This window comes from Hypanus sabinus, chromosome 5, assembly GCF_030144855.1.
Source record: "Hypanus sabinus isolate sHypSab1 chromosome 5, sHypSab1.hap1, whole genome shotgun sequence".
Taxonomy (NCBI): domain Eukaryota; kingdom Metazoa; phylum Chordata; class Chondrichthyes; order Myliobatiformes; family Dasyatidae; genus Hypanus; species Hypanus sabinus.
In genome coordinates, this window is record NC_082710.1 from 78,505,448 (window position 1) to 78,531,641 (window position 26,194).

Below are 26,194 nucleotides of genomic sequence, written 5' to 3' on the forward strand. Positions count from 1 at the left end.
TTACCAATGCCTTGTACAATTTTAACATTACATCCCAACTTCTGTACTCAATGCTTTGATTTATAAAGGCCGGCGTTCCAAAAGCCTTCTTCACCGCCCTATCTACATGAGACTCCACCTTCAGGGAACTATGCACTGTTATTCCTAGATCTCTCTGTTCCTCTGCATTCCTCAATGCCCTACCATTTACCATGTATGTTCTATTTGGATTATTCCTGCCAAAATATAGAACCTCACACTTCTCAGCATTAAACTCCATCTGCCAACGTTCAGCCCGTTCTTCTAACCGGCATAAATCTCCCTGCAAGCTTTGAAAATCCACCTCATTACCCACAACACCTCCTACCTTAGTATCATCGGCATACTTACTAATCCAATTTACCACCCCATCATCCAGATCATTTATGTATATTACAAACAACATTGGGCACAAAACAGATCCCTGAGGCACCCTGCTAGTCACCAGCCTCCATCCCGATAAACAATTATCCACCACTACTCTCTGGCATCTCCCATCTAGCCACTGTTGAATCCATTTTATTACTCCAGCATTAATACCTAACGACTGAACCTTCTTAACTAACCTTCCATGTGGAACTTTGTCAAAGGCTTTGCTGAAGTCCATATAGACTACATCCACTGCCTTACCCTCGTCAACATTCCTCGTAACTTCTTTAAAATATTCAGTAAGGTTTGTCAAACATGACCTTCCACGAACAAATCCATGCTGGCTACTACTAATCAGATCCTTTCTATCCAGATAATTATTAATACTATCTCTAAGAATACTTTCCATTAATTTACCCACCACTGATGTCAAACTGACATGTCTATAATTGCTAGGCTTACTTCTAGAACCCTTTTTAAACAATGGAACCACATGAGCAATACGCCAAGCCTCCGGCACAATCATCGTTTCTAATGACATCTTAAAGATCTCCATCAGAGCTCCTGCTATTTCTACACAAACGTCCCTCAAGGTCCTGGTGAAAATCCTGTCAGGACCCGGAGATTTATCCACTTTTAAATTTCTTAAAAGCGCCAGTACTTCCACCACTTTAATTGTCATAGGTTCCATAACTTTCTTACTTGTTTCCCACACCTTACACAATTCAATATCCTTCTTCTTAGTGAATACCGAAGAGAAGAAATCGTTCAAAATCTCTCCCATTTCCCTCGGCTCCACACATAGCTGACCACTCTGATTCTCTAAGGGGCCAATTTTATCCCTCACTATCCTCTTGCTTTTAATATAACTGTAGAAACCTTTCGGATTTACTTTCACCTTATTTGCCAAACCAACCTCGTATCTTCTTTTAGCTTTTCTAATCTCTTTCTTAAGATTCCTTTTACATTCTTTATATTCCTCGAGCAATTCCTTTACTCCATGCTGCCTATATCTATTGTAGACATCCCTCTTTTTCCGAACCAAATTTCTAATATCCCTTGAAAACCATGGTGCTTTCAAACCTTTAACCTTTCCTTTCAACCTAACAGGAACATAAAGATTCTGTACCCTCATAATTTCACCCTTAAATGACCTCCATTTCTCTATTACATCCTTCCCATAAAACAACTTGACCCAATCCATTCTCTCTAAATCCCTTCGCATCTCCTCAAAGGTAGCCTTTCTCCAATCAAAAATCTCAACTCTAGGTCCTGTCCTGGCCTTCTCCATAATTATATTCAAGCTAATGCTATTGTGATCACTGGACCCGAAGTGCTCCCCAACACATACATCTGTCAGCTGACCTATCGCATTCCCTAACAGGAGATCCAACACTGCCCCATCTCTAGTCGGTACTTCTATGTATTGTTGCAAAAAACTATCCTGCACACATTTCACAAGCTCTAAACCATCCTGCTCTTTTACAGAATGAGCTTCCCAGTCTACGTGTGGAAAATTAAAATCTCCCACAATCACCACCTTGTGTTTACTACAAATATCTGCTATCTCCTTACACATTTGCTCTTCCAACTCACGCTCCCCATTAGGTGGCCTATAATACACTCCTATCAGTGTTACAACACCTTTCCCATTCCTCCCTAGAGGAGCTCTCTAATCTATCCTTTCAAAGCACCGCCATAAGATTTTCTCGGACAAGCAATGCAACACCTCTTCCTCTGGCCCCTCCTACTCTATCACACCTGAATCAACTAGAGATGTCTTGTAGGGCATTGTGTATCCCCCTCCAATAGTCTTTGATATTAGGGCAGTCCCAAAATGTATGATATTGAATTGCATTTTGATTTCCACAATTTCTCCAGCAAATAGGGAGGTTACTATCATAATGGGATTTCTGAGAGGGTGTAATAAAATATCTTATCAAGTTTTTCCATCCAAACTCCCTCCATTTCCGTGAACTGATACACTTCCATTGGTACCTCCGTATTATTGTCCATTCTTCCTCAGATATAATTATCCCACCTTCCTTCTCCCATTTTGTTTTAATGTATGAAGTGGAATGTTTTTTAAGATTTGACAACCCCTTATACATGCTTGAAATGATTCTACTACGGTTATCTGAATTATATGCTTTTCTAAAGAGCTCTATCAAGCATGTACTTCCCTTGGTTACATTTTTAAGCGTCTTATTAACATATTATCGCATCCGTAAATATCGATTAAAAATCTTGTTTTTCTAATAAGTGTTTCTCTTTAAGCATTTCAAAACTGAACAGTGTTTCTTCTTTCATTATGTTGCAAAGAACATTTAGCTGTCCAGTCCTTAAATCTAGCATCCAATTTACTTGGTGTAAATTCAGAGTCATATGCACAACATTTAAAAATTGCAATATCTCCCTCTAGATTATATCTTTTTATAGTAGTTTTCCATATTTTAAGAGTCATTTTCACCCATGGGTTATCAATAGAATTTATGTACCTTTGCAGGTTGTTATCAGCCAAAATTGCTTGTATGGGGATGGGAAGTACCCGCTCCACAATGTTTTTCCATTGAGCGTCATATGATGGGTTGCACCAACATATCACAGCTCTCAACTGTGCTGCAAAATAATAATCTCTAGTAGAAGGTAGGCCCCATACTCCCTTTTACTTTGCTAATTGCAAAGTTTTGAGACGAACTCCAGGCCTTTTACCCTGCCAAATATACCTTGATAACATCTTGTTCCATTCATTGAAATGAATTTGATTAATCTCTATTGGTAGGGTCTGAAAGAGATATAAGAGTCTGGGCAGTATATTCATTTTAATAGATTCAATCCTTGAACTCGGACTGAAAAAAGGAATCACGTTCCATCTTGCCATATCTTCCTTAATTATTTTATATAAATGTTGATAATTACATTTTGATAACCTTGCCAGATCTTTTGGCATAATGATGCCCATATATTTGAAAGACTCTGCTTGCCATGACCAGGGACATCTACTTTCAATTTCTCTTGGTGGGCTATAGTAATATGAATGTAATTGGCTTTTATCTATGTTGATCTTGTATCCTAATAATTGACCATATTGTTCAAAGGATTGCATCAATTTAGGTAAAGAGAATGTTGGTTGCCCTAGATAGATGAAAATGTCATCCACGTAACAAGCCAATTTATGCCCTGTCCCTTTAATAGTAATTGCCCTGATATCTTCATTTTGTCTGATGTATTGAGCTAATGGTTCCAGATATAATGCGAAGAGTAGCGGTAACCATGCAACAACCCTGTCTCGTGCCCCTTTCTAGGGCAAGACTATTTGATAAATATCCATTGATTTTAATCCTAGCGGAAGGGTGGTCATATAGTGTCTGTATGACTTTAATAATTGTGTCTTGGAAACCAAATCTATGTAAAACTCTGTAAAGAAAATTCCAATTAACTGAATCAAATGCCTTTTCAGCGTCCACGCTTATCACTATTGCTTCGAGTTTATTTTTGTGTATATCCATAATGTGAAGTGTCCTTCGTATATTGCCTTGTGTCGTATGAAACCTATCTGATCGTTACCTATCAGTATGGGTAGGAACTCCTCTAATCTAATGGCCATGATGGAGGTAAATAATCTATAATCTACATTAAGAACGGATATTGGTCTAAATGATCCACATTCCATTTTATCCTTGCCTTCTTTCGGAATAGCTGAGATTATTGATTCTTTCCAACTGGGTGGCGCTTGTGCCTTTTTTAGAGCCCAGTTCATGTGGGGAGTAAAACAGGATTTACATCATATTTAAATTCTTTGTACCACTCTGCCATATACCCATCTGATCCTGGTGATTTGCTTAATTTAAGCCTATTAATTGCAGCTTTTAATTCAACTTCAGTTATGTCAGCAGTCATCGTTCTATTTTGTTCTTTGCTTAAAGCGGGTAACTAGGGAATTCAAGAAGGTGTCAATTTGGGTTAGACTTCCCCCTAGAACTTTGGAGTACAGAGTTTTGTAAAACACTTCAAAAGCTTCTTGAATTTCACTTAGCTTTTTTTTTGTCATTTTCGTTCTTGGGTCCCTACTAATATGAATTGTATTTTCTGCTATCTTTTTGTTTTCAGTTTCCACGCCTGTAGTTTCATAGACTTTGACCCAATTTCATTATGTCTCTGTTTCAGAAACATTAATTTTTTCCTGATTTCTTGTGTAGCCAAACTATTAATTTCATTCCTTTTTTAAAAAATTTCCCCTAATGTATCCTGTGCCAAATTCAATTTGTGTTTTTTCTCTAGTTCTTTCAGCCCATTTTGTAATTCCTATTATGTTTTATTCCTTATTTTTTCTTATATGACTATATCGCTAGATTAGAATCTTCCCTCTTAAGACAGCCATCAGATTATCCCATAAAATAGGAAGTGAAACCTCTCCATTGTCATTAAATTCTAATTAGAGGCGAATTTCTTTTTTTAATTTGTTCCTTAAAATACGGATCATTGAGTAGGCTTGAATTTACTTTCCAAATAGTATTCTTTGGTTGCAGGTCAAAATCAAGAGATAAATATATAGGTGCATGGTCACTTACATCTATTTTCCCAATTCCACAGGGGTTTATTTTGTCTTAGTCTTTTCCAAATGTTATGAAATAGTCTATTCTTGTATATACAGAATGGGGAGCAGAATAATGAGTGTAATCCCTTCTGTCAGGGAAAAGGTCCCTCCATATATCAATTAAGCCATCATCCTAAAAAATGTATTAACTTTCTTTTGTAAGAAAGGTTATGTATTAACCTTCCTAGGTTTTTCTATTGTGTATACCTCATATAAATACTTTGTGGAGATTTGTGATATATATGATTATATGATATATATGTACTATGTTTGAAATACATTTTATGGAAATGTTTGTTTGATGATGAACTTCAATAAAAAAATAAATTACAAAAAAAGAGAAGGCGTATGGTGTATTGGTCTTCATCAATCGTGGAATTGATTTTTGGAGCCGTGAGTTAATGCTGCAGCTATATAGAGCGCTGGTCACACCCAACTTGGAGTAATGTGCTATTGTTTTATTTAAACAAAGGATGCAACTCTAATCACAATATAATTTACTATTAACCCGTGATATTGAAGGTTATTTACTTAAGTTAAAGAGTCAATTTTATATTTTTCGGAGATAAAAATAACAAACTGCTTGAATCTGAACTAAAAACGGCTAGAGCCAAAAAGAAAATTTTGAGAATTCGTAGGAAAGACGGTAGCCTGGGAATGTGAGGAAATTAATAAGATTTTTCAAGGTTTTTAAACTGAACTTTATAAATCTCAATTTCCAGTAGATTCTTCCAAAATGAATGTTTCTTTACGAAACATTGCTTTTCCCCAAATTTTTTTTGAGTATCAACAAGTTCTTGATGCTCCGATTACTGAAGCCGAAATTCATAAAGCTGTTTTTTTAATGCAAACTGGTAAGGCCCCTGGACTTGATGGTTGCCCTGTAGAATTTTATAAGAAATTCGGAAAAAAAATTCTATCCGTATATATAGGAAATATTTAAGGATTCTTTTGGGAAAGGTGATTTACCCTCTACTTTTTATGAGGCTTCTAATTTTTTATACTTAAAAAAAGTTAAAGATCCTACTGTTTGTGCCTCATATCGGCCTGTTTCATTATTGAATGTCGAAGCTATGAGTCTTTCAAAGATAACTGACAATCGTCTGGAAATATTCTGGGTAAAATTATTTTTTTAAGATCAAACTGGCTTTATAAAAGGTTGTTGTACTTTCTCAAAAGTTCGGAGATTATTTAACGGTATATACTCGTCTTCGTTTAAAACTCCTCAATGCATTGTTTCTTTGGATGCTGAAAAAGCGTTTGATCGGGTTGAATGGAAATATTTATTTAATGTTTTAGGGAAATTTGGTTTTGGTGTTAATTTTAACAATTGAATTAGAATGATATATGAAATTATCACTACGGTTATTACTAATAACTGTAGATCGCCTTTTTTCAGCTGTCACAGGGGACAAGACAAAGTTGTCCATTGAGCCCTTTGTTATTTATTATTAGAACCCCTTGCTATCGCTCTTTGTGAAGCTAAATATATTCGTGGGATTCTTGTGAATGAGACCGTTCATAAGACTTCTCTGTGTGCTAACGACTTATTGGTTTACATTTCTAATCCAGAGGAATCTATCCCAGCCTTGCTAAAATTATTTAATGAATTTGGAGATTTTTCGGGATACAAAATACGAAGGGTCTCGGCATGAAACGTCGAATGTACTTCTCCCTGTAGAAGCTGCCTGGCCTGCTGTGTTCCATCAGCACTTTGTGTGTGTTGTTCGAATTTCCAGCATCTGCAGATGTCGTGTTTACAAATTTGACTCCAGTTTCGTAATTTTTAACCTTAAAAAAATAAAGTTTGTTGTTTAATTTACCGAAATTACTTTTTTAAGCCTTCTCTTCGTTGAGTGATCCAAATTTTTTACTTTGGATGATTTAAAACATTAATTCTTCTCTGGATTAGTTTAAATAAGGTAGACTAATGTCTTTTGAGAAATTAGTTGATAAATATTTTCTTTCATACCCTTTTTACAATACCTTCAAAATAGACATTTCTTACAATAATATTTAAGTGATTTCCTTACATATTGGTTGTCGATTTGTTAGATACTATTACGAGTATGAACTCTTTGATGAAGGGATCCATTGGAAGAATTTATAATTTATTATTACAAAGGAATAAGGGTCCTTTATTTAAGATTATCCAAGATTGGAAAAAGGAACTGAATTTGATTTTTGTGGCGGAGGACTCGATGCGGATTCTGAATTTGGTTAACTCTTCTTCGATCTGTGCCAGAGTGACGAACTACTTATTGAGTCACCAGTGGCAGGGTCTTAATCATATATGTTCACAATCACCGAACAAACCTATGGTTCCACACAGGGAGTTTTTACCGCGTATCGTTCTGGTCTTCATATCCGAGAACGGGGTGTTTTACCGCACACGATTCTCAGTCTCTGCATTCAACACCGGGAGTGTTATTGTGCACTGTTCCCCGTCTCCGTGCCAAATTATTAATCTGCCGATTCCTACTGAACTGCTCTCCATACCCCACCCATCCACGTACTTAGCCAAGTTTCTCAAGCAGATGTTAGGCCCTCAGACTAAGTCAAGAATCCAAAGGTAAAGCATGTTGCAAATAATGTTCTGAGCTGCGTATATTTCAAAGCAAGGATTATTGAAGAGAAGGGAGATGAGCTCAGGGCTTGGATCGAAACCTGGTTTTGTAATATTGTAGCCATTCGTGAGACTTGGCTACGACAAGGGCAGGATTGACAGATCAGTATTCCAGGGTTCCGTTATTTTAACGCCACAAAGCGGGACAGATTAAAGGAGTAGTGGTGGCGTTATCAGTGGGGGAAATGTGATGGCAATGCTCCGTCAGGACAGACTGGAGAATTCCTCCAGTCCAGCTCTCTGGAAAGTGAAACGAAAGGGATGTTTTCCCATCAGTGACGAGTGGAAAAGTGCCCCATTACTGCCCCACAGCGTCTTACGTCTGTTACTGGGTCCCGGTGATGAGGATGTGATCTTTGTCTGTCTATCTGCGCAGATTGTTATTGGGGAACAGAGAAAAACACAGTAAGTGGTCCCTCAGCCCAATGGTGCCAATCGGAATTAGTCCCCTAAGAGCCATCAGAACTAGGTGTCATATCACAGGCATATGTCGTGCACATCGTTCTCCTTAAGGGAGCAGTATAATGCAATACCTGTACATCATAATAAGAAAAGCGGTATTACAGTAAGTACCTGCAGAAGTTAACATAAATAAAAATTGCAAAACTGAAATTAGTGAGGTATGTTTATGGGTTCCATATCCATTCGGAAATTGGGTGGCAGAGGGAAGGGATTTGTTCCTGAACCATTGAATGTGTGCCTTCAGGCTCCTATACCTCCTTCCTGATGGTACCAATGAGAAGAGCGCATGACCCAGGTGATGTGGGGTCTCAATGATTGATGCTGACCTTTAGAGGCGTCGCTCCATGAAGATGTCCTGGATCCTACAGAGATGACTGCCCAAGATGGAGATGTCTGAATTCTCAACTTTCTGCAGCCACATCCAATCCTGTGAAGTAGCTCCACCCCTCCCCCACCCCACCACACCATACAAGTGATGATGCAGCCAGTTAGAATGCTTTCCACTGTACAACTGTAGAGATCATCGAGTCCTTGTTGACATATCAAATCTCGTAAAACTCCAAATGAAATATCGCCGCTGTCGTGTTTTCTTTGAAGCTGCATTGACATTTTGAGCCCATGATAGATACTCAGAGATGCTGACAACCAGGAACTTAAAGTTGCTCACCCGTTTTACTGATGATCTCTCGATGACAATTGGTGTGTGTGTGTGACCTCGTATTACGATTATGAAGCCCACAATCAGTCCTTTGGTCTTACTGACATTGAGTGAAAGGTTGTTGCTGCGACACCACTCATTTAGGTGATATATCTCGCTCCTGTCTGCCTTCTCCTCTTCCTCTGAAATTCTGTCAACAATAGTCGTGTCGTCAGCAGATTCATAGACAGCATTTGAGCTGTGCCTAGCCGCATTGACATGGGAGTAGAGAGAGTAGAGCTGCAGCTGAAGCACAAATCCTTAAGGTACACTAGTATCGATTGTCAGCGAGGTGGTGATCTGCACACATTGTGGTTTCCCGGTGAGGAAATCGAGGATCCAGATGCAGAGGGAGGTACAAAGGCCCAGCGGTTTTTAGCCCTTTGATCAGACCCCTAGGAATAATTGTGTTACACGCCGAGCTCTAGTCGAGGAAAAGCATTCTGATATAAGTATTCGTATTGTGAAGGTAATCCAAAGCCGCGTGAGGAGCCGATGAGATCGCATTGTGTCTTATTGTGGATACAGGCAAATTGCAATGGGCCCAGGTCTTGCTGAGAGAAGAGCTAATTCTAGCCATCACAAATCTCTCACAGTAGTTGTGAGTACAATGGACTACAGCCCTTAATGCAGCTCATGCTGCTCTTCTCGGGCACTTTTAAGGGATGTAGCAACTTCCAGCTGCAGCAAAAATGACCCCATCTCCGAAACATTCATAGAACACAACTCCTGTTTTCTTTGAGGTGGCTGCAATCTGTGTGACGACAGCACCCACCACCTCCTCACTCTCCTGAAATCGATGGAAACACGAACATTTCCCCACGATGTCATTAGTGCCCCAGGATCACACTAGTAATGCCATCAGTGTCCCAGGATGAGGCATAGAAAGGGACACCAGTAATGGTCTTCCGAGTTATCCTCCTGCTCTTGATGAATGTATAGAATGCCTTAGGATTCTCATTAATCCCACTTGACAAGAATTTTTCATGACCCCTCTTAGCTTTTGTAATTCCCTTTTTTAGATATTTTCTGGTGTCTTTATACTCCTCATGTGTTTTTTTTATATATCTGAAGCTTTACATAAGTTTAATTTTCCTTCTTGCCCAAATTTATCGCCTCCCTGTCCGTCTGACGTTCTGCTGTCTTTTCGTCCCCGTCCTTTCTTTTAACAGGAAATTTTGATAAATATAAAATGTTGAACAATTCACACAGTAATTCCCCAAGAATAGTCCAACAGCGTTCTGACATCATTGCAAACTGCAAAAACCACTTTCTTCACAACTGCTGAAATCAAATGGAGCCGGTTTGACATATTCCACTCATTGAGGCGTGAACAAAGTCACTTTAATATTGTATATAACCAAATGTGATATTAAGAACGTAATCTGTAGAGGTACCTCCTACTTGCATCCCTGAATGGGATTGTGCGTGTCGAGGAGAGACGGCTTAAGTTGTGTGAACCCAGCTATTGGATAAGACTGAGGGGCATGGGCCCGACAAGCAGCTCAGCCTGTCGTTCCACACACCTGAGCCGCACCATTCGTTGAGGTAGGGCAAGGGTCGGCAGGACCCCGCCCTCTGCCAGAGGAGGGGATTCCCGACCTGAGTCAACCATGTTCCAGACTCTCAGTAGCAGGTCCTGATAGAAGCCGGGCAGACTCCGCAAAGCAGAACGGCTGATGCCCGACGGTCGTAGCCGCATATCTTCGTGAAGAGACCAGCCCCTCCGGAGGAAGAATGTCGCCAACACGTGCCACCTGGGAGGGTGATCGGTGTACAGGAATCTCTGCAGAGTCCTGAGGCGGAGTGCCGCCAGTCATGTACGTACACACACCAGCGATTATCCGCCCTCTCCAACTGGGAGACTCAAGACTGCTGCATAGACGGTGTTTCCTGTTACCCAAGAAGAAGTCTCCAGGTCCAGCCAGTCCTTCCCCAGAAGGACTCGGGTAGACTCCCGGATAGAGGAGACGTCTAGTGCTCCACTCAAAAGCTCTCATCTCCTCCAGCAGGGATTCCACCTGCCACTGACCCACTAAGAGTCCGGAACATTTTGCCCAGTTGATCCTAGCCGATTGTGCCGCCGAGAAAACTTCTTGGCACTTGCGCATCCTCCGCAAGTCATTGGGATCTGTCACATTGAGGAGTACATCATCGGCGTAGGTCGAGAGGACGACCTCCATGTCCAGTTCACGCAGAACCAGACCCGTCAGCCTTCGCCGAAGAAGGCTCAGGAATAGCTCGACACAGATCGCATACAATTGACCGGACATGGGACACCCCTGCCGTACTCCTCTTCTGAAGGGAATGGGGGCTGTCAGTGATCCATTGATCTTAACAAGGAACTCTGCGGCAGAGTATAGGAACCGAACTCGGGCCACAAAGTGTGGTCCGAGCCCAAAAGCCTGCAGAGTGCCCACCAGGAAACTGGTCTACCCAGTCAAACGCCCTCTCCTGGTCAAGAGAAAGAAACGCTGTCGTGGACCCAGTCTCCTGTTGCAGGTGGATCAGGTCCCATACTAGGTGGATAGTGTCCTTGGATGGAGCGGCCCGGGACTTTGTAAGATTGGTCAGGATGGATCACCTGTCTCATTACTGAACCAAGTCGGTTGGCCATTGCCAGGGCGAAGATCTTATAGTCCGCGCACAAGAGGGAGACCGGTCGACAGTTCTTTAGTAGGCCGAGGTCTCCCTTCTTGGGCAGTAGGACAATGACAGCTCTCCACCATGAGAGGGGCATTTCTCCGGTGGCTAGGCTCTCCCCTAGGACAATGCTGTAGTCAAACCCTTGGACATCCCAGAAAGCCTGACAAAACTCCACACTCAGTCCATCTAAGCCAGGGGACTTACCTTTCCGGAGTTGCCGAAGGGCAGTAGACAGCTCCTCCCGAGTCAGCGGAGCTGTCCAGATGGATTGCGTCCTCTGGGCTGATTTAGGCAAATCTTTCCAGACCTCATTGCACGCCTCTGCATTTGACGGATCTGGTGAGAATAAGGACTGATAGAATGAGCGGACTTCTTTATTAGTTTCGTCGGGGTCCGTGATGGAGGAGCCATCAGCGGCCAGTAAGTCCACAAGCTGCTCTTCAATGCCTCGCCACTTCTCCAACGAGTAGAAGAAGGGTGAGCCACGGTCGAAATCTTGCAGCATTTGGATCCGTGACCTCACGTGCGCACCTCGGGATTGCTGGAGCTGCAGATTCCTCAGTGAGTCCTTCTTCTCCTGGCATCAGCGTCGAGCGCGCACTTTAAAAGGCAGGACTTCTTTTCAGAGCAGGCAGAGGAGTCCGTGGAAGCAGAGTCCTGGGCTTTGGCTAAGTGGGCTTCGGCGTAAGGGGACTTCGGTAAGCCTGTGTGATTGCTCGCTGAGGGGAAGAAGGTAAGGTCGCTAGGTGCTTTTTAGACTTATTCTATTAATCCAGTTCAGGTATGGGGGAGACAGTCAGAGCAGTAGTGTGCTCCGTATGCAGTATGTGGGAAGTCAGGGTCAACACAGTTGTCCCTGATGACCACACCTGCAAAAGGTGCGTCCAGCTGCAGCTCCTATCAGCCCGAGTTAGGGAGTTGGAGCAGGAGCTGGATGAACTACGGATCATTCGGGAGGCAGAGGCAGAGATAGATAGGAGTTATCAGGAGGTAGTCACACCAAACAACCAAGAAGTAGGCAGATGGGTGACGGTCCAGAGAGGCAGGGGGAGCAGGCAGAGAGAGCAGAGCACCCCTGCGGCCATTCCCATTAACAATAAGTATACCGTACTGGATACTGTTGATGGGGATGACCTACCAGGAATGAGTTGTAGTGGTCCTGCCTCTGGCACAGAGATTGAACCCTCAACTAGAAAGGGGAGGAGGGAAGAGAAGAGAGCGATAGTTTTAGGGGATTCTATAGTCAGGGGGGCAGATAGGAGATTTTGTGGGGCAGATCGGGATGGTATGTTGCCTCCCTGGTGCCAGGGTCTGGGACATCTCAGATCGGGTGCAGGCTATTCTTGAGAACGAGGCCATGAACCCATATGTAGTGGTCCATGTAGGGACCAACGATGTAGGTAAGGTGAGTGAGGGGGTCCTGCTTAGAGAGTTCAGGGAGTTAGGAGTGAAGCTGAAAGGCAGGACCTCCAGGGTGACAATCTCGGGATTGCTACCTGTGCCACGTGCGAGTGAGGCGAAGAATAGAATGATTATGCATATTAATACGAGGCTGAGAGCATGGTGCAGGAAGGAAGGGTTCAGGTTTTTGGATAATTGGTCTTTGTTCCAGGGACATTGGGATCTGTTTCGAAGGGACGGTCTACATCTGAACAGGAGGGGTACTAACATTCTTGCAGGAATGTTTGCCAGTGCTGCTTGGGGGGGTTTAAACTAGATGTGCAGGGGGCAGGGATCCAGATCCAGAGGGTTGGTCAGAAGGAGCATGGGGTTAAATGTGTAGAAGGTTTGGGTGATCTTGAGAAGGTCATCAAAATTCAAGGTGCAATTAGCCCGATGGAAGTTCAAGGAGCTGGGTTAGGTACAATAGACAGTGTTTTAAGCAAAGAGAGGAGGAATGGGCTAAGAATTCTATACGAATGCGCGTAGTGTCAGAAATAAGACAGATGAGATTGAAGCTCAGATGAAAATGGGGAACTACGATATTGTTGGGATAACGGAGACATGGCTGCAAGGGGATCAGGCCTGGGAATTGAGTGTACCAGGGTATACGTGCTATCGTAGAGACAGAAATATGGGAAGAGGGGGTGGGTTGGCCCTGTTGGTGAGGAATGAGATTCAGTCCTTAGCAAGAGGTGACTTGGGAACAGGGTAAGTAGAGTCTGTATGGATTGAGCTGAGGAACAGTAAGGGTAAAAAGACCCTAATGGGTGTTGTGTACAGGCCCCCAAACAGTAGCATTGGTATTGGGTACGTTGATTAGGGAGTTAACATTAGCATGTGCTAAAGGTAATGCAGTCGTTATGGGAGATTTCAACATGCAGGTGAACTGGGAGAATCAGGTAGGTGCTGGACCCCAGGATAGGGAGTTTGTGGAGTGTCTAAGGGATGTATTTTTGGAACAGCTTGTGCTTGAGCCAACCAGGAACGAGGCTATTTTGGACTTGGTGATGTGTAATGAACAGGAATTGATAAGTGATCTTGAAGTAAAGGAGCCATTAGGAAGTAGTGATAAGTTTTTATCTACAATTTGAGAGGGATAAGGGCAGATCAGAGGTGTCAGTGTTGCAATTAAATAAAGGAGACTACGGAGCCATGAGGGAAGAGCTGGCCAAAGTTAAATGGGCAGATGCCCTGGCAGGAAAGACAGTGGATCAGCAGTGGCAGACATTCTTGGGGATAATACAAAAGATGCAAAAGCAATTCATTCCAATGAGAAGGAAGGATTCAAAGAGGGGGAAGGGGCCACAGTGGTTGACAAAGGAAGTCAGAGATTGTATAGCATTAAAGAAAAAGAAGTATGACAGGGCTAAGATGAGTGGGAATACAGATGACTGGGAAAGTCTTAAGGAACAGCAGATCTTAACTAAAAAAGCAATACGGAGAGAAAAAATCAGGTATGAGCTCAGTCCAGCCAGGAATATAAAAGGGGATAGCAAAAGCTTTTTTAGCTATGTGAAGAGAATGAAGATAGTTAAGAACAATGTTGGCCCCTTGAAGAATGAATTGGGAGAAATTGTTATGGAAAACGGAAATGGCAACAGAATTTAATGCATACTTTAGATCTGTCTTCACCAGGGAGAACACAAGCAATCTCCCAGATGTTTGGATGGGCCAGGGTCAAAAGATATCAGAGGAATTGAGACAGATTGACATTAGGAAAGAAACTGTGATGAGTAGACTGGAAGGACTGAAGGCTAATAAATCCCTGGGTCCAGATGGTCTGCATCCGAGGGTTCTAAAAGAGGTGGCTCAGGAAATTGCGGATGCATTGGTAATCATTTTCCAATGTTCCTTAGATTCAGGATCAGTTCCTGAAGATTGGAGAGTGGCTAATGTTATCCCACTTTTCAAGAAGGGAGGGAAGGAGAAAACGGAGAACAGTGTCAGTCGTGGGGAAAATGCTTGAGTCCATTATTAAGGAAGAAATAGTGGCACATCTTGATGGCAGTAATAGGATTAGGCCGAGCCAGCATGGATTTACCAAGGGCAAATCATGCTTGACTAATCTGTTGGAGTTTTTTGAGGGTGTAACAAGGATGTTAGACGAGGGTAAGCCAGTGCATGTTGTGTACCTAGATTTTCAGAAGGCATTCGATAAGGTGCCACATAGGAGATTGGTGAGTAAAATCAGAGCTCATGGCATTGGGGGCAGGGTTTCAACATGGATAGAAAACTGGTTGGCAGATAGAAAGCAAAGGGTAGCAGTGAATGGGTGTTTCTCAGACTGGCTGGAGGTGACTAGTTGGGTACCACAGGGCTCTGTATTGGGACCACAGCTCTTTACGATTTATGTCAATGAATTAGATGAGGGCATTGAAAACTATATCAGCAAGTTTGCTGACGATAGTAAACTGGGTGGCATTGTGACATGCGAAGAGGACGTTAGGAGAATACAGGGAGACTTGGATAGGCTGGGTGAGTGGGTAGATACTTGGCAGATGTCATTCAATGTGAATAAATGTGAAGTTATCCACTTTGGAAGCAGGAACAAGAGGGCAGAGTATTGTCTGAACGGTGTAGTGTTAGGTAAGGGAGAAATGCAAAGAGACCTAGGAGTCCTAGTTCATCAGTCACTGAAGGTGAATGAGCAAGTGCAACAGGCAGTGAAGAAGGCTAATGGAATGTTGGCCTTTATTACAAAGGGAATTGAGTACAAGAGCAAGGATGTCCTTTTGCATTTGTACAGGGACCTGGTGAGACCACACCTGGAATATTGTGTACAGTTTTGGTCTCCAGGTTTAAGGAAGGACATTCTGGCAATTGAGGAAGTGCAGCATAGATTCACTAGGTTGATTCCTAGGATGGCAGGGCTGTCTTACGCAGAGAGATTGGACAGATTGGGCTTGTACACGCTGGAATTGAGGAGATTGAGAGGGGATCTGATTGAAACGTTTAAGGTAATTAAAGGATTTGATAGGATTGAGGAAGGAAATATGTTCCAGATGTTGGGAGAGTCCAGAACCAGAGGGCATGGATTGAGAATAAGAGGTCAGTTATTTAAAACAGAGTTGAGGAAGAGCTTCTTCTCCCAGAGAGTTGTGGAGGTGTGGAATGCACTGCCTCGGAAGACGGTGGAGGCCAATTCTCTGGATGCTTTCAAGAAGGAGCTAGATAGATATCTGATGGATAGGGGAATCAAGGGATATGGGGACAAGGCAGGGACTGGGTATTGATAGTGAATGATCAGCCATGATCTCAGAATGGCGGTGCAGACTCGAGGGGCCGAATGGTCTACTTCTGCACCTATTGTCTATTGTCTATTGTATGTCTGCCAGAGCTGTTGGTCTCCAGCGGTCGGACCAAGACGGGACTCTAGGTCAAGCAACGCTCTTTCAAGCCGCTCAATCTCAGAGCCCCGCCTCTTTGTCGGCCCCTAGTGTACTTCTGACATAAAAACCGGATGGGAGCTTTGCCCACATCCCACCACAGCTGGAGGGAGCAGAACTCCCTCCAGGTGACCCAGAAACCTCGAAACGAATCCCGGTATCGGCTGTCCTCTAGCAGCCAGTTGTTAAAATGCCGATATCTGGATCCCACCCGCGGGTGCAGAGGAGTAAGTTCCATCTGCACAAGCTGATGATCCGAGCATGACACCGGCCGCATGGAGGACACCGACACGCGGGAGATGTAAGCCAGAGAGATACAGGCGGTCTATAGGGCACCCATCTCTCTAGCTCTTCTCGAGAAGGCGCTCGTGTTGGGGTGAAGATTCCGCCAGCCGTCCACCAAGTTTAAGGAGCCAACTACATTCTTTAACATTCCTGCCGATGCTGGGTCGCGCTGGAGGCCAGAGCGGTCCTTCACCTCGAGGGTACAGTTGAAGTCTCCCCCAAGGATGACGCAGTCCCCAGGATCGATGGAACTCAGTAGTGTGGACAGCTGACAGAATAGGTACGTCTGCATCACCTCGCGCCTTGGAGCATACACGCTGATAAAATGGAGCAGATGGCCGGGCACAAAATCTTGGATTCTTACAACTTCTGCCCGGAAGGTTGGAGCCAACAGGTTCACCACCCCGCTAGAGTTGGAGCTGAGGTGGATTATGTAGACCCCGCCCTGCCACTCCAGGAGCCAAGCAGACTCATCTTCCGGGATAGAACATAGTACAGCACATTACAGGCCCTTCAGTCCGCCTCCCATATAACCTCCCATCTTAAGTTCCTCCATATACCTGTCTAGTAGTCTCTTAAGCTTCACTAGTGTATCTCCTCCAATATATGGTATGGTATAGACAATAGGTGCAGGAGTAGACCATTCGGCTCTGCTAGCCAGCACGGCCATTAATTGTGATCATGGCTGATCATCCACAATCCCTGTTCCTGCCGTCTCCCCATTTCCCTTGACTCTGCTATCTGCTATCTAACTCTCTCTTGAAAGAATCCTGAGAATTGGCCTCCACTGCCTTCTGAGGCAATGCATTCCATAGACCCACAACTCTCTCAATGAAAAGGTCTTTCCTCAACCCCATTCTAAATGGCCTACCCCTTATTCTTAAACTGTGGCCTCTGGTTCTGGATTCCCCCAACATCGGGAAAATGTTCCTGCCTCTAGCATGTCCAATCCATTAATAATCTTATATGTTTCAATCAGATCCCCTCTCATCCTTCTGAATTCCAGTATATACTATTGAAGAATAAAGTTGCATCATTTGCTGTGACGCCAGAACTATGTGGCCAGACTTGTGTTGGCTATTTGCTATGCATCCAATTTATTGGCCAGAATGTAATCTCTGTATTGTCTCTGTACTATTGAACACATCAGTGCCTTAAAAATGTAGCTAACCTTAAGAATGTAGCTAACAGTGAAAGTAAGCATGTAGAGATAATGGTGGTAGACGGGATCGTGGAGTGGTGTGATGGTATGGGGACCAGTCAAGGCTGGGAAGGGGGACACGTGTTCCAGGGAGTAGACTGGAACAAAGAAGCTACTGAACAAAAATACTGCTGATGAATCGAGAAGCTAATGTGCTGGTGATAAGAGGGTATGCTAATGAAACTAAAATAAGAAATTACTATAAAGAATACTATGTACTAGGCTCGGCGGACATTCATTAACTGTCTCAGCTTTTGTTTGCAAATAAAGGCTTAAACTTCTCGAAGAATCTTCTGCGTCTTCTGGTTATTTCAATAAACCACGACAAAATTGGCAACCGCGGGAGGACCGGAAAGAGACTCGCAGAAAGGAAACGGCAGATTGGGGACGCTTCCCGGTCCTCTAGGGACCCCCACAGGGCTAACAGAATTAAGGGTGCACCCAAACAAAAGGAAAGCGCTTTCTGCAACAATTTGGACTAAGAACTCTGTTGGTTTTGGGGAGGTCTCGGAGACTCAGAAGTGTGGAGCCACTGCTGAAGGGTCTCTCCGGTCCAAAGGATCTGGCAGAATTGGGGATTAACAGGAGGCTCAGAGGACTGATTGAGAACACTGCAGTGGGGGTAAGTACGAATAAGCTAATAAGAAGTTAAGTGAAGAAAAATTCCACATGGTATTGGTAAGTCCCTGTGGATACCACTTCGTACGAAACGAAGGTCTGAACGGGCAGGGAAAGGAAAAATAGAGAAATCCTTGTGGATACCGTCGTAAGAGATAAGGGTCTGAACAGACGAGGTGCAAAGAGAAAGTTCTGTGGATACTGCCCCAGGTAGGGGTCTGCACGGGCAGAACGGAATAGGAAATAAGGACAGTCCGATAAATAGTTTAAAGTACTGGTAAATAAACGATAGACTAGGCATAAGAATTAGAGTAAATAGTATTATCCAGTAAACGAACTGTGAATCTCTAAAATACCTTAAAAAGTGAGAACAACATGACAGATAAAGGAACGGCAGTAGAGATTCTGAGCAAAAAATTCCCGGTAAGTAAAAGTGAGATCACAAAAACTTCAGAAAAATGGGAAAAAGGAACCAAGAACCTGGTCACAAAATGGCCAAGAGAAGGAACGTTTGATGTAAGCTTGTGCAAAGAAATGGAGGCACTAGTTAAAAATTACAAACCAAAAGTTAAATCTAAGAAAAGACGGCAAAAAAGAGAATGAGAAATAGAAGTGCTAAAACTCTTCAGAACGGAGGGAGAGAGGCTGAGGAGGACAGGTAGAATACAGATCACAAACGAGGAAGACACTAAGGAGAAGGAGAAAACAGCCTGTTAAAGAGAGAGGAAGGTACAGTGAGAAACTGGCTTCAGCTCCATACCCGATGTGAAAGAAGCAGAAAGGCCCCCTCCCTATTGTGAGGAAGGAACACCTAAGCAGTGCCCCATGCTGACGGGTACAGTAAACATGCAAGGAAAAGTACAAGTTTGGGATAATGAGGAGGAAGAAAGATGCCGTTGTTAGTAGAAGAATCAGGACAAGTGCAGTATATCCCTTGGGGATCCCAGGACCTAGAAGGGCTGAAAAACATTCTGTCCAGTCTACATGAAGGAGCAACGAAATGGATTAGAGCCGTTGAAGAAGAAACCGTGGGACGATTATTGGCTATGGGAGATTTAAAAGCACTATTGATAAGGTTGATAGGAACCTCCAAAGTTAATAAACTAATGGAAATGGCTGGCATAATAAACCCAAACGATCCGAGAACTGACGGAGACGGTTTTGACAGAGGGAGGCAGAGGGTATGGCAGGCCCTCAGGAAGCTTTATCCACCCACAGTGGACCCCAAGGCCTTAAAGGAGGATCCACTGGGAGACACTGAAAATCCAGCAGCTGATGTAGAAAACCAGTTGTAAAGGAGGGGACTGGAGACTGAGCAAGAGGTGGAAAATTGCTTATTTATGACCTCACTGTTCCAACATAGCACTTTGGATGCAATGCCTCTGCAAGTTAAATCCAAACTGAAGGAAGTGGTTGGGTTGACGTCAATGACCCCACAGGAATTCAGAGACCACGTAGTCCATGCAGTTGAGAAATACTGGAAAGACAAACGAAGGTTGGCTGAGCAGCAAGAAGAGGTGCAAAGAAAGTTAATACAAATGCAGCTTGAAGATCACAAAAAGAAGGAAAAAGAGAAAAGCAAAAAGATGCTGCCAGCAACCACCGGTCCGAGTACAGCCATCGAACTGGATAAAGCACCGCCATATGGAGGAACCGGTCATACTGTAAGACAAGGGCCGGAAAACCCCATGCCAATAATCAACGTCTTTGGAGGAGCATTCCCACAAATGCCCTATCAGGAACAGACTAAATTCAAACAGCCCAGACAGGACTGGAAGTCCCAAGGAGGGAGACAGAGGAGCTATGGGCAGAGGAGACCAGTGAGGAAACAGGGGCAAAGAGAGGTAGAGAGATTGTGATGGGGTTGTAATCAGCCAGGGCACATGAGAAGAGATTGTCCGTTTAACCATGGCCTGTCACACACCAGCAGGAACCAAGAAGAAGGGAACTACAGTTTAGCCAAGGACTAGCCCCCACAGGCCCAAGCGGATCCGTGAACCCCTATGTGAGGTATTAGGGGTGCCCTGAGAACTCAAGTGAGAAGGGAAATTACCCAATGATAACAAGGGAGGCAGAAGAGGAACCCATTGTTCAGGTTATGCTAGAAGGCCAACTGACACCAATGATGATAGACACTGGAGCCACGTACACTTGCGTACAGCCACAGTATGCCCTTCACCTTCCCCTGTCAGGAAAGTTTATTAAGAGGGTAAGGGCTCTCAGGGAAAACACAGTTTACACAGCGCACGGCTCCAGTGCAGTTGAGAATGGGAAATAAAGGAATTGTTTTGCCAGTGCTGGTATCTAAAGGAACTCTGATTAATGTGTTAGGCAGAGATGCCTTATTGAAACTGGAATTAAAGTTAGAATGCACCAGAAATGGACTGAGTGTGGAAAGAGCAGGTGCTCAGTTGATAACATGAGAAGACAAGAAGGCTAATGTCTTTTGGATAGGAGACATAGCAGATCAGATTCAGGAAACCTGGGAAAAATGGAAAAAGAGCGTGCAGGCTATATTACCTAGGGCTGTAATGCCCAAATCTGAGCTACATTGTACAGTGATTTTTGACGAGATTCAGAACAGGGAGTTAGAGAGATGGTATGTGGAGGCATGTACCCAACAGCACCTGGAAGGGGAGGCTGTGATAATTGGAAAGCAAGGGGCAGCTTTACAAGTTAAGTGGAACACCTTTTTAGAAAAATGGTACAGGATACCGGAGGCTGCACCCCACGTAATGTTGTTGATAAACAAGGGATATCAGTCTAAAGACTTAGGACCCTTAGTTAAGAGTGTTGAAACCGTAACAGTGTGGAGGAAAATCACGCTGGAGGTGTGGATATCAGAAGACAACAATTGCATTAAAATAATGGTAAGTGTAGATATGGTAGGGACAGTGAGAGAGGTCGAAATAACTCCCCAACCACACATGCCATTGCTGGGAAAGGAGAGAGGCCAGCAGAAATATAGAAGGTTAGATGAGTTGCCATCTATTCTGTGGTCGCAGCATGACACGGACATAGGGAAAATAAAAACAGCTAGTCCGGTGGAAATAAGGCTGAAAAAGGGAGCAATTCCACCCAGGAGACCAAAATACCCTCTAAGACCAGAAGCAGAAGAGGGAATAGCATCAACAGTGCAGGGGTTGCTTGAAGCAGGAGTGCTTAAAAGAACACAGTCCATGCAATACCCCGTTGCTGCCGGTCTTAAAAGCAGAAAAATCTAAATGGAGATTGGTGCACGATTTGCGCGCGTTAAATGACGTGGTGGAGGACTGGCCAGCGGTAGTCCCCAACCCACACACGCTTTTGACTAATGTTCCGCCAGAAGCAAGTTGCTTTTCAGTGATTTGTGTTCGGCTTTCTTCAGAATTCCTCTGGCCGACCAGTGTCAGTATCTGTTTGCATTTACTTACAGAGGTGCTCAGTATACCTATACCAGAATGCCACAAGGGTTTAAACATCCACCACGTGTTTTTAATCAGGTGTTAAAGGCAGACCTAGAGGGCATATCACTGGAAAGTACATTGTTACAGTGTACAGGATGACCTGTTGATTTGCTCCCACAGTGAGGAACAGTGTGAGCAGATGTATCCAGAGATACCGGCCACGTGACAGACACACTGCCACCTGGCTGGTCAGAGGACACACAATCAACATTTGGTCCCTCCCAACTAATCAATGCACACCTAAATTATTGGTCACCTTAATTGGATTATCTAGCCCAGCCCCATGCTATAAAAGGTGAGACATGTGCTTGGCTCGCTCTCTCTTACAGACCACCTCATTGAAGGTAAGTGCATTGATTTATGTTTGGGAAGGTTTATCGTTTGTCCTGCTAAGGCAGCCGCAGCTATCCAAGGTCAAGGGGTATAGCTGTCATAGTGCTTTTCCCTTGTTCTTTGTATGTGTAACTGTACCCTGTCCCCACACTGTCTCAGGTAAGCCTATGTACACCGCCCCACCCAGGTAAGCCTAGCTCCAGAACCTATGGTAGAGGACCTAATTGAAATACAAGGTAAGGCAACCTTGACAGAACAGACAATGTGGAGACGAAGGGGGGCCAAGCAGAACCCGGAAGGCTTGTGGAGCATGGAAGACTGTTTGCTGGTAGTGGCCACCCCTCTATTGACAATTCTGATTTCAGAAGCACATGGGATTGACCATTGTGCAAGGGGGGAAGTGATAAAGAAAATAAAGAAGGATAGTTTTTGGTCGCTTTATTTACAGGCTTCAGTGGACTTTGTCTTCTCACAGTGCGAGGTATGCACACAGAATAATGTTTGGAAGGGAATTTCAACCCCAATAGGTCACATTCCCGTACTTGAAGGACCATTTAAACACCTAGTGATTGATTACGTAGACATGATAAAGACAGTGAGAGGGAAAAGGTACATGCAGGTAGTAATTGGTCGATTTAGCAGATGGGTGGAGGTGGTACCTTCGAAAGATCAAGGGGCAAAGACAGTGGTAAAATTTCTGACAAATGAAGTGATCCCAAGGTTTGGAATACCTACAGAAGTTAGCTCAGACAATGGTTCAGCTTTTATCCAGAAAGTGGTCAAATTGGTACTGCAAGCGCTGAGGATAAAGCAAAGACTTGGATGTGTATACCATCCTCAGTTGCAGGGCATGGTAGAGAGAATTAATGGAACACTGAAAGCCAAACTGAACAAAATCTGTGCAGACACTAAACTTAATTGGGTCGATACTTTACCGTTAGTATTGATGTGTTACCGCATGCAAGTTAATTGAATGACATGCCTGACACCGCATGAGATGCTAACTGGGAGGCCCATGCCAGTGCCCCAGATGATAGGGCCGTATAAAGGACCTAGTCTGGAACAATTGGAAATAGAATTGAAACAATACATGCAGCAGCTAACTATGATACGTAAGTCTATTTAGGCACAGGAAAAACAGAAAGAGCCAGAGACCGTACAAGGGGAAGGACTGATCAAACCAGGAGACCAGGTTTACATGCGAGTTTTTTGGAGAAAGTGGAACAAGCCAAGAAGGGAAGGACCCTTCTTGGTAACCAAGGCATCACCCACCGCAGTTCAGGTAGAAGGACGCTCCACCTGGTACCATCTGAGCCACTGCACGAGGGCAGTCCCGCAAGGACAATCAGGTGAGGAGTCCAAGGTAAATGATGTGGAGGAACAGTTAGCAGGAGACAGACAGGAGGAACAAGAAGCCAGACACCCGCACTGGAACAGTTTATAAGCAATATCAGTTGAGCTATGAATGTTTTACGCAGACATGTGCTCATCCAATGGGTCATTTCAGAGGTAGCTGCACTCAGATGTGGAATGTGACCCCAGGCGAAAGACACGTAGTAGGTTCCCCTCCACTCGAAGGTGCATTGGACACCCAGACCATCCACTTAGCAGAAACCTGGTGGCTGTGTGGTGAGGAAGGAAGTCTGAGATCCACACTTCCCCTCAATTGGGCAGGTATGTGTACACGTGTTATGGTACTTCAAGAAGTTATAGTATCCCCTGAAGTACACTTAAACACTGATAACTCTGAACAGTAGACACTATTGCGGAAAAAGAGAAAATATGAACCCAACTCGACGATTTGGATCGTATAGGACTGTACAGTATAGGACTGCTGAGAGGTATACCTTGCAAATTTAAAGCGAGGAATGAGATTGCTGCAGGCTTCAAAGCACTTCTACCCTTGATAGGAACTATTAAGAATGTTGAATGGATAAATTATATATATTACAATCAGCAAAGGTTCATCAACTACACCGATGATGCATTGGAGGCCTTGGGACAATGGTTAGATGCAACTAGCAAAATGGCATGGCAGAATAGACAAGCATTGGACTGGCTGTTGGCAGAAAAAGGAGTTTGTGTGGTGTTTGGAGAGCAGTGCTGTACTTTTATACCAAATAACACTAGTCCAGAAGGATTGTTTACTAAGGCAATGTATAAGTTGAAAAGTCTCAGAAAGGAAGTTAAACAGAATGCAGGGTTCAGACATCAGTTATTTGACTGGTTAGAAAGTAGATTCGGAGGATGGGAAGTATGGCTGACTAAGATGGCAACGACTGTCGGTATTGTATTGCTGAGCTGTGCGCTTGTTCTGTGCTGTTTTCTTCCTTGTCTCAAGTCTCTTGTAGTGCGTGCTGCAACCAAATAATTTCCGATGCTCGTGGCGATTACTGAACCAAGTTAGTGGAGAAAGAAGCACTGAAGAAGTATTGTTACAGCCGACAACACTTGCAGGATGAACAAGAGCAAAACGACAGTGTGGGAGTAGATTGTAAGGGCTATTGAGTTTTCTTCCCTGTCTCAGATACAAAGGGACAGGTTTTTGACTCAGTGGCCTAGGGTAACAGGGAGAGAATACTTTGAGGTCTTGGCTCAGAAAATTATAGTTTAACCTGAGATTTGGGAATAAGTGCTGGACTTAATTGGGGCTTTTGTGCACGGACTCTTAGTCTTCTTTCTCTGTGTGAGACCCTATGGGTCTCAAAGTGGGGATTATATTGGAGAATAAAGTTGCATCGTTTGCTGTGTGGCCAGAACTATGTGACCAGCCTTGTGTTTGCTATTTGCTATGTATCCAATTTATCGGCCAGAATGTAATCTCTGTATTGCCTCTGTACTATTGAATGCATCAGTGCCTTAAGAATGTAGCTAACAGTGAAAGTAAGCATGTAGAGATAACGGTGGTAGATGGGATCGTGGAGTGGTGTGATGGTATGGGGACCAGTCAAGGCCAGGAAGGGGGACATGTGTTCCAGGAAGTAGACCAGAGCAAGTATGGGCTATGGAGTGGTGTGATGTTATGGGGACCAGTCAAGGACGAGAAGGGGGACACGTGTTCCAAGGAGTAGACTAGAACAAAGAAGCTACTGACCAAAAATACTGCTGGCGAATCGAGAAGCTAATGTGCTGGTGATAAGAGGGTATGCTAACGAAATTAAGGTAAGAAATTACAATAAAGAATACTATTAGGCTCGGCAGGCAATTAGTGACACATTCATTAATTGTCTCAGCTTTTTTTTGCACGTAAAGGCTTAAATTTCTCAAAGAATCTTCTGCATCTCCTGGTTATTTCAAAAAACCACGATAATACAAGCCCAATCACTCCAATCTTTCAACATATGACAGTCCCGCCATCCCGGGAATTAACCTCGTGAACCTACGCTGAACTCCCTCAATAGCAAGAATGTCCTTCCTCAAATTTGGAGACCAAAACTGCACACAATACTCCAGGTGTGGTCTCACCAGGGCCCTGTACAACTGCAGAAGACCCTCTTTGCTCCTATACTCAACTCCCCTTGTTATGAAGGTCGACATGCCATCAGCTTTCTTCACTGCCTGCTGTACCTGCATGCTTACTTTCAGTGACTGATGAACAAGGACACCCGGATCTCGGTGGACCTTCCTTTTTCCTAACTTGACACCATTCAGATTAATCTGCCTTCCTGTTCTTGCCACCAAAGTGGATAACCTTACATTTATCCACATTAAACTGCATCTGCCCACTCACCCAAACTATCCAAGTCATCCTGCATTCTCATAACATTCTCACATTTCACACTGCCACCCAGCTTTGTGTCATCTGCAAATTTGCTAATGATACTTTTAATCCCATTCATCTAAATCATTAATGTATTGTTATGTGTGCTGAACAAACCAGATGGAAATGGGGGTCCAGAGCTGCCCCCACCTCTTGGGAACTATGCTGCTAATGAGAGAGAGGGATGAAGAACAGAGGTAGAGGCATCTGCCACAGATAAGAGAGAGAGACAGCTGATTTAGTATTATGGCTTCTTCACTGATGGAAAAGGTAAACAATCTTTTGCTACGAGGACACTTCTTTGCTC